The sequence below is a fragment of the Vombatus ursinus genome, unplaced genomic scaffold, assembly GCF_900497805.2.
Source record: "Vombatus ursinus unplaced genomic scaffold, bare-nosed wombat genome assembly UNPS02015406.1, whole genome shotgun sequence".
NCBI classification, from domain to species: Eukaryota; Metazoa; Chordata; class Mammalia; order Diprotodontia; family Vombatidae; genus Vombatus; species Vombatus ursinus.
Genome location: NW_020955184.1, coordinates 2,797,483 through 2,807,695, shown reverse-complemented (window position 1 = coordinate 2,807,695; position 10,213 = coordinate 2,797,483).

Below are 10,213 nucleotides of genomic sequence, written 5' to 3'. Positions count from 1 at the left end.
CACACACACACACACACACACACACACACACACACACACACACACACCCTTGAACTCATCCAGAATGAGGAGAGATAAAGAAATTTTCATCCTCAGTGACCACAGAGAGGATAAGTAAAGAGGGGAAAAGTCAAACAGGAGACTTTTTTTGTTACAAAAGCAAAAATACCTTGTATCTCTTTTTAGACAACTGTAGTACCCTGTTTGGGTACCATTATACTAGGGTTTTAATTGCACAAAGAATAATTGTTTGGGTCAATACTGAAAGGCATCCACTCAAATGTCATATCTGGGACCTACTCCCTTAAGTCAGAGACACAGCTGTACAAGTTGTCAGTCCAGTGGTTTCCTGGCAAATTAGCTGAGCTGATTGGGAGACGAGAAGAACACAGCAAAATCAGCTTTGTGAAAGAGAAACAAAAACCAGCTATTATTTGATTAGACAACAGGATAGGCAGATCACATTTTCCACATAGTCTCTGATATTTTATTTTACTGGAAAGAAAATCTGCTTATCAGTTTGAACAATGTTCTGAGTTGTCAAATAAAAGGTCACATCAAGCTGAAGAAATTTACCTTTAAAATGTTTCTATTATACTTGGTGACAATGAAAGCTTCCACTGAGAACATCTCTAGCATTTATTTATTTTTTCTATAAATGAAGCAGGAATCAAAAAGGACTTTTCGATTTGCTTCAGGAGAATGATAGGCATGCAAACTCTGAGCATTGAGTTAAACCTTGAAAATCATTTCTAAACTTAGTGGCTCTATGTGTGTGTATCAAGACTTTTATATTCTGGGAAATTTGTCTCTATAGAACAGTTTGACTGAGGTCCCTAGATGGTGAATCTTGTGTGTGTGTGTGTGTGTGTGTGTGTGTGTGTGTGTGTGTGTGTGCAGTCCCCTCAGCCCAGTTCTGCCTCATCTGTATTATTTCCACTCAGTGGTCTAGACTCAGCTAATTTGATACCCATACTTTATGAAAAGAAGACACTAAAGGTGAGAATAGACAGGAAATTATCCTTGAGTCAACTTCTTTTCTCTTTGCCACTTAGTCCATAGTCTTAATGGAGTCTTAAGCCCAGAATTCACTAGAGGAGAGGAAACCTTCATGAAGGCTTCCATGCTGTCATGGCTAACATGGGAGACCGAGTGACCTGTATGCAGCAAGTTCCAATGTGGTGGCCAGGGAGGCAGATCTGGTTCGGTTTGTCTGGGGAAGGTTACCTTGGATGAATTCATCAAATTGTCCATCCCAACCCCTATAAAATGAATGTATCTGTGGAGGGGTGAATTTCATCAGGAAAGCTGAGTAGAATCTCAACTCTTTGGTACCTCTGGCCTGAAGTATCCATGAGCTTGGCAGGGAGAAAGCATTTCCAGATCAAGGAAAGTAGACCGAAACTAAGAATAGGAGATTGGGAGCTTAGGAGAAAGAAAAGAGATTGAAGGAATATGGGGTAAGGTGTGAGCACTTCTTAAAGAAGCACTGAAGGGGTTGTGAGTGGAAAAAGTTTAAGAAGCCCTGCCTTAGACGAAGTATAAAAGACTATGTGGAGGGAAAGGGGCATCCCTCCTAAAACAGTTTGGAAGAATACTGAAATGAGAAAGTAGGGGCTAAGGAATCATTCCTAAGTTTTGCCTCTACTCTTTTTTTAATCTTCAAATTAATGATTGGCAAACATGAGTTATACAAATATTATTTTCCCATTTTACAGATAAGGCAGTAAGATTCATTGAGGTTTAGTAATTGTTCATTATCACAGAGCTAATCATTTTCTCTCATAAATAAGTTTGCATTAAAAGGTGCCCACAATCAATGCTATATTTTTTAATCTTTACCTCCACATTATTTCACTAAAAGCTATTGAAAGAATTAGTTCTGAAACACAGAGAAAGATAATTTCTGGTAGTTTGAACTCAAAATGAGCATTCAGAAGTTTCTTTATTTTACCTTACCTCTCACACCAACTTACAAAGGAAGACAAATCACTTGGCCACTCAGTTTGTCTTGATATCATTTGGACAAGTACTTCCTGGAGAGAGCTGGGGTGACCAAGAGGTCATTGCTAATTTCAGTATCTTTCATCATTTCTTATAGCATGGTAGTATTCCATTATATTCATATACTATAATTTGTTCAGTCATTATACAATTAATGGTCATTACATTAGTTTCAAGTTCTTTGCCACTAGAAAAAGAGCCGCTATAAGTACTTTTTGTGTTCATAAGACTTTTGCCTTTTTCTTTAATCTTTTTGGTATATAATACTAGTAAAGATGGCTCTGGATTAAAGTATTTACACAATTTGGTAGCTAGTGGACATGGCACCAAATTAGTTTCCAGAATGGGCATATCAATTCACAACTCCATGGGCCTATTTTCCCACCTTCCTTTTTTTTGTCAGAATTTTTAATCTGACAGGTATAAGGTGAAATCTTAGAGTTGCTTTAATGTGCAGTTCTCTAGTAGGGATTTGCAAGATTCCTCTTACCCTCCCTCCCCCCGCCCTATATGACAATGGATAGTTTGGGTTTCTTTCCATGAGAACTGTTTATTCATATACTTCAATCATTTGTCAATTAGCAAAGAGTTCTTATTCTTATAAATTTGAATCAATACATTATATATTTTAGAAAAGAGACCTTTATCAGAGAAATTTGATTTAAAGACTTTTCTCCCAGTTAACTGTTTGCTTATGAACTTAGCTGCTTTGGATTCGTTCAATATTCCATTTTATCTTCTTTGATCTTTGCTATTCCTTGTTTGGTTATCAACTCTTCTACCCATAGACCTGAGAGATACATTCTTTCTTGTTCCCCTAATTTCTTTATGATATGACCTTTTATATCTAGGTCATATACTAATTTAGAGTTTATCTTGGTATTTAGAGTGAGTTGTTAGACCAAATCTAATTTCTGTCAGACTTCTATCCAATTTTTCCTATAAATTTTTGTCAAACAGTGAGTTCTTACACTGACTGGGGTTTATCAAACAGGCTATCAGGTTAATTTGTTTCAGAATATTGTGTACATAATACAAAATAGTAGTAGAGGCAATGCATGGCATTGCTTCATTCTTAATCTTATTGGAAAGATATATATCTACTTTATCGTCATTATACATAGACTTGGCTCTTGGTTTTAGATATTATTTAACATATTAAATAAAGGTCCATCTATTCCTATTTTTTTAATCATATTTTAAAATAAGTTTTCATTAATGTCATTTCTCTTTTATGTCACCAGAATTTTCCCCAGGATCTCATCTTCACACCACCACCACCCTCAAAAGACATCCACAAAACAAAGAATAGTTTTAAAGAAAAAAAGAAAAAGGAGTCAAAAATTAGAAAACAACCCAATTAATACATTGAAAAAAATAGAAAATATACGCAATGTACCAAAATCTGTGGACTTCTTCCTTTGCAAAAGAGTGTGCTATGGGTTTCTTCTCATATCTCTTCTTTGTAATTTTGTAACATTTACTTTTGATTTGTGTTTTTATTTTCATTTTTGTAATCATCATGTATATTGTTTTCTTGTCTCTGCTTGCTTTACTTATCACTTTGTTACTTTATTTACTTTATCACTTCATGTGGGACTTTCCATATTTCTCTGCATTTATCATTTTAGTTGTTTTTTATAGCATAGTAATATTCTATTTCATTCATGTACCACAATTTGTTCAGCAGCTTTGAAATCACAAAAAGTACTATTCTAACTGTTTTGGTGCACAAAGGGGCTTTCTTCTTATCAATAACCTCCTGGGAGGGTAAGCTTAGTACTGGAATATCTGGGTATGAACATTTTAGTTACTTTATGGGCATGATTCCAGTTTGCTTTACAAAATGGTTGTACTAATTTACAACTCCACCAACAATGCATTAGTATGCCAATATTCTGCTAACATTAACAACTTTTGTCACCTTTGCAAGTTTTCTCAGTCAGGAAAAATCGCAGGTTTGTTTTGATTTGCATTTATCTTATTCTTAATTATTTGGAACATTCTTTCATGTAGTTGTTGATAGTTCACAATGCTCCTTTTGATAACTGTTCATATGCTTTGAGCATCTATCTACTGGGGAATAATTTTTGGTAAAATAATAACAATAGTAATACATTTATGCATATATCAATGTCTGTGCCTATGTAGTACATATATCAGTTGTCTATATATCTTATATAACGAATCCTTATTTTAGAAATTTCATCCTAAGATGTTTTTCCTACTCAGTTTCCATTTCTTACTCTACAGTTATTAATTGTGTATTTGCAGAAACTTTTACATTTCATATAAAAACTATTTTATCTTTTTAATTGTTTCTATCCTTTTTTTCTTGTTAAGAATACACCCCCTGCCCTTAGATATGATAGGTTTATTATTTGCTTCTCTTCTACTTTTTATGACATGATTTTCAATAATAATGTCATTTTGGATTTATTGTCAAATGTAATTTGACTAAACCTAATTTCTGCCAGCCTATTTTCAAGTTTTCACAGTAATTATTATCAAGTAGATAGTTGCTATAGCATGGCAAAAGTCAATCAAATGTCTGTGCTAAATACAGTGTCAATATGGTGAGTTTTTGGAAATGGAAGACCACCAAGATACCTAAGGAGGCATGAACCAGCTTAGGTCAGAATGGAGCAAGTCAGAGCTTTCATGCCTAGCAGTGGATGGTGGACATATGAGTGGTCACTGGTTAGATGGTTAGACATATGAGTAATTCCATCCTAAGGAAATCCAGTCTAAAAAATGTATGGATTTGGGAGATTGAGTGTCATATGCAAGGAATAGTAAGAAAATCAATATCACTGGATCACAGAACACATGTAAGAAGATTGAAAAGATATGGGATCAGGTTATAAAAGTTATTTATTTCTTTAGAGAGCACTTTGTAATTGAACTTATACAACTATTTTGTCTGGTTTGGTGAATTGCAAAATATTTTACGCATTCTGTAGTTATTTTGAATAGAGTTCCCTTTCCTGTTATTGTCTCTTGGATTTTGTTATTATTTTATAGAAATGATGTTGATTTTTGAGGGTTTATTATAGTCTGCACCATTGCTGAAGCTATTATCTCAAATAATACTTCTTGCTTTTGGTTTTAGATAAATGCTTTTTGCATTAAAATAATACGCCAATGTTTTGAGTTTTATTCTTTGTCAAAGACTTCCTGCATTTAATGAGAAAATAATGGGTTTTTAAATGTTTGTTTTTAATATAATTATGTTAGTGATTTCCCTTATGTTGAAACATTGGTATATCTGTAATATAAGTCTAACTTGACAACAACAAATTATTTCTTGGATGAATTGCTATGCTCTGATAGGAATTTATTTTAAATTTTGAATTGATACTTATTAGTGATATTGGTCTGTAGTTTTCCTGGATTGGATAGTAGGACTGTATTTGTCTCATAAGAAGAGTCTGATAGAGTCTTCTCTTTCTGAATCTTTTGGAGTGATTCATATAGTTCTAGCAATAATTGTTCATTAAAAAATTAATGAAATTCTATTATGCATCTATTAGGACAAAGAGTGTTTTTCATTACTTTGGTAGGTTATTTAGAACTGGTTCTATTTCCTTTTATGAAATCAGATTATTTAAGATATCCATTTGATGTTCTGTTAATTTGGGCATTTTATGTTTTGAATGTATCCCTCTATTTTTATGTTCTCAGTTTTATTAACCTATAAATATACATAATGAATTCTGACAAGTATTTTTATTTCTTTTGGTTTTGTTGTGATTTTATTCTGTATATTTGCTATTTCATTGATTTGATTTTCTTTCTTCTTTTGAATCAGGTTTTTTAAAATTGTGTTAATCTTTTCAAGAGCTAGCTTTAAGTTTTCTTTATCATTTCTATATTCTTTTTTATTTCCAGTTTATCTATTTCAGTCAGATAGTAATAAACAGGACAGATTATGTGAAAAAAATCAGATGGCAGAAGAACAGTCTGCTGTTTGGGATGGGATGAAATGGGATCACTTGTATACGTGGAAAGGTCAGTTAGTTATTGAATGCATCTCAGTTATGTAAGATAGAGACAAAAGGAAAGGAAAAGAGAGTTTTTTTTTTTTTCAACAAAATGTGAGGTTAGAAGGGTGGGAAAGGGGGAGGTATGGGAAGTTTGAGGAAGGATGAAAATCTTTAGAAGAGCTTCTGTGGAGAGTAGAATAGTTAGCTGATCAGTGAAGTGTAAAAGGCTAGCCTAAGAAGCAATGAAAGTTCAACTAAGTTATGTAACATGAACTTGTAGTTGATCCTGTCAGGACAGTGATATAACTGTCTCGACCAAATAATTTTCTCCCATTCAGCAGGATGTGCATGAGAGTGAAGGCAGTGGATGGCAGGAGTGATCTAAGGCTGAGAGTTGGCAAGACACAACAAGTGATAATAAAAGGAGGCAAGGGACTCAAGAGAACAGTGCAGAGGTGAACGGGTACACCAAAGAACCAGGAAAGAGAAAGGAAGAGAATGTAGCAAGTTCACCTGGGAGAGAAATGAGGGGTCAAGGTCATGGTGTGGACAAAGAAAAGTTTGTTATTAGAAGGCAGGAGAGGTGAAATGCCAATAGATTGTGATCAGATATGGGAATTTCTTTAATTTTCAATGTCAATTCATATTTATTTGGGGTTGTTGTTGTTGTTGTTGTTGTTGTTTTGCCTTTCTAGTTTTAAAATGAACATTCTGTTTATCTGCCTGCCCTTTTATTGTATTATTTTTATATATGTATTTAGGGATATGTTTTTGCCCTGATGACTGCTTAAGCTGCATCCCAGAAATTTTAGTATGCTATTTTATCATTATCATTTTCTTTCATATAGTTACTAATTATTTGATTTGTTCTCAAATTATATTTATGCAATTTTTTTTTTTTTGGTGAGGCAATTGGAGTTAAGTGACTTGCCCAAGGTCATACAGCTAGTACGTGTCAAGTGTTTGGTCTGAGGCCGGATTTGAACTCAGGTCCTCCTGACTTCAGGGCCAATGCTCTATCCACTGTGCCACCTAGCTGCCCCTACAATTTGTTTTTTGACCCACATAATTTAGAATTTTATTATTAAGTCTCTATTGGATTTTTAAGTTGTGCTCCTTGGGCTGATTATAATTTTTGTTGTGCTATTATCTATGTAGGATATATTTATAATTTTTGCCTTTTTACATGTATTTGCAAAATCTCTGTGCCTTAATATATCATCGTTAAAATTTTTTCTCCATGAGGTTCGGTTGATTATGTGCATGTGTGTGTGTGTGTGTGTGTGTGTGTGTGTGTGTGTATACATATATATATATGCATACACACATACACACATATATACATATATATATGTAAATATTCTTTAGTAATCCCAATTTTTTTTTTGGTGAGGCAATGGGGTGAAGTGACTTGCCCAGGATTTCATAGCTAGTAAGTGTCAAGGGTCTGAGTCCAGATTTGAACTCAGGTATCCCTGAATCCAGGGCTGATGCTCTATCCACTGTGCCATCTAGCTGCCCCCAGTAACCCCATTTAGAAGACACCAATATTCTTTAAATTCTAATTTCTTTATCAATTTGTTCAATTCTATATTTTTTTCCTCTTCTTTTGTTAGATTTGTCAAAAATAAGAGGATATTAAAGTCTTCTGCCATTAGTTTATTAATGTCTATTTCTTCTTGTAATTCAGTTATTTTTGTCTTTATGAATTTAAATGCTAAGGTATTTAGAGGATATGTTTATTATTGAAATTGGTTTATTATCTATACTTCTTTTAGCATCAAATATTTATTTTGCCTATTTATCTTTTTATGCTGTGAATTTTTCTTTATTTGTCTGATAGCATTTTTGGAACCCATGGTTCTTTGGATTCAGGTAATGCATAGTAAATTTTATTTCAGCTCCACATTTTCATTTTGTTATGTCTTCGATTTTGGGGCATATTCCTTGTAAGCAATAGATTGTGAAATTTGTTTTCTTGTCCAATTTGTCACTTTTTGTTCTATTGCATTTTTAGAAGACATTCATATTTGAAGTTATGAGAATAAGGTTTATATTTTCCTCCATTTGTCTCTAATATCTTCTTCTGATTTGAGATATTTCAGAGAGTTCCTTTTCCTTTGAAAAGACAGTACTTTTTTTCCTCTTCAGTTATGACCTATGATAAAGCAACCATTGGCTCTCCTTAACTCACCCTCAAAGTTCCCTTCCCATTTGTCCCCCACCCCCATCCCCTCCACATGCTATTTCCTTTGTCTTGGAGTTTAATTTAATTTATTAATTCCCTTTTCTTTCTTCTTGTTACCTACTTACTTAATTATTCCCCTATTTTTCTCTCAAATAGTTAAGTTCTTCCTTTTCTTCACTTCAATTTCTTTAATTTGTTAGGTTTTTTTTTTAAATTTACTACACCATTTTCCCCCCAAAATAGATTTCTTCCTCTTGTTCTTTTTTAAAATTTTCTTCCCTTTTTTTCTGTTCTAAACTTTTATTCTTTTATTCATTATCCTTTACTTACTCTTTCCTTAGTCTTTCTCCTTCACTTTTAAGTTACCTATTTTAAGTTTCCTTTTCCTAATAGTTTTTATGTTATTGTTTTGTAGACATTGCTTCTTTCACTTTAATTGCTTTTGTGCTCCACTTTTAGAAGTATTAATTCCTGAACAGAGAAGAAGAAATATTGCCCAATTTTCCCATGTCCTTAATTTTGAGGTTCATTACTACTTCCTACATTCTGAATGTGTCATTTTTTTTCACTTTTTGCCATGAAATCTCCCCTCTGGATCTATGTCCTCTCAACTTTCTCGATGTGAGTTATTTCCTGGAGCTCTGATTCCCCTTCTACTGAGTCAGGATGCTATCCATGGAGAAATAACATTATTTCAGAGGTTGTGGTCTCCATAAACAGCAAATTCCTAAAGATTATAACCACTTAAGGTCCACATTTCAATATAGATGCATATATAATTAAATAGATGGATAGATAGATAGATAGAATCTCTCTCTCCATGGGAACATTTTGAGTAAAGTACTTCCTATCATTAAGTGGAGATTTTCCCTTTCCCTCTGTTTCATTCCCTCCCTTTGCCACTTCACCAACATTCTCATAGCTCCTCTTCTTCCTGAAACACTGAAAGAGGTTTTTTCTCTTCCTTGTTTACCATTGCCTTGATTAACATTTCTCATATATTCCCCTTTATCTTCTGGTAAACCTCTGACCCTTTTAGGTATGCTACCATTCTGAATTTATTTTCAATAAAACACTAATGCAGCAGATGAATGATTTGTATTTCATGGTGTTTCTCCACAGTCACAGAACTTTAAATTCTGTTTTCCCTCTTGTCTCCCTGTGTACTCATAGAAAGAAATCTCATGATGTTCCATCTGTTGTGATTTTGTTAGTCTTTGTTGTCTTTCTATTTTTAGCTTTCCCTTCCTTTTTTTCTGGGGTATTTTGTTTCATGATTTGCACCTTTGTATTTACCTATTTTTATTATTTTTCTGTTAAGGCAGGATAGAGGTGTTTGTGAAGTAAATATACTCATATCTGTCTGTTTTTGTTAGAGAGGCTCCAAATACCTCTTTTCTATCAAATTCTATCTTTTTTCATTGATAATTAGACTCAGGTTTTCAAGTTATATCATTTTCTGCTGCATCCTCAGCTATTTGCTCTCATTGCATCTTTGTTTTTGGAAAACATTATTCCATTCCTTTTTGTGTTTTCTGGTAGATGTAGAATAGTCTGTAGTTATTTGAATACCATTTCCTTTGTATAGTGTGGAATGTAGAAGGTATTTCTCTTAGTCATTTGCAGAATTTTTTGTCATTGGAATTGTTTGTTATTGGAATTGTTCATTTTAACCACTATGCATTATGGGAGAAACCTATAGGATTTCCCCCAGCCTCTTTCTGGAGGCAATTTCTGTATCCTTTAAACTGGCACTTTATTTCCTCTATTAAGAAATTTGGGCAATTTTCTTGTATTATTCTTGAATTATGGTATTTGGTTTTTTTTATTTATCATGTTCTTTTGGAAGTTTTATTCTTATATTATGTTCTTATGTTATCTCTACATATCCTGCCTTTGAGATAATTGTTTTGTTTGTATAAAAATCATGTGTTATTTTTAATATTATTGCTTTTTGCTCCTCCTCTTCTTGTAGATTGTTCTTCATTTTTATATATTTATTTTCCCAAATCAGTTATTCTCCCTCTTGTTTCTT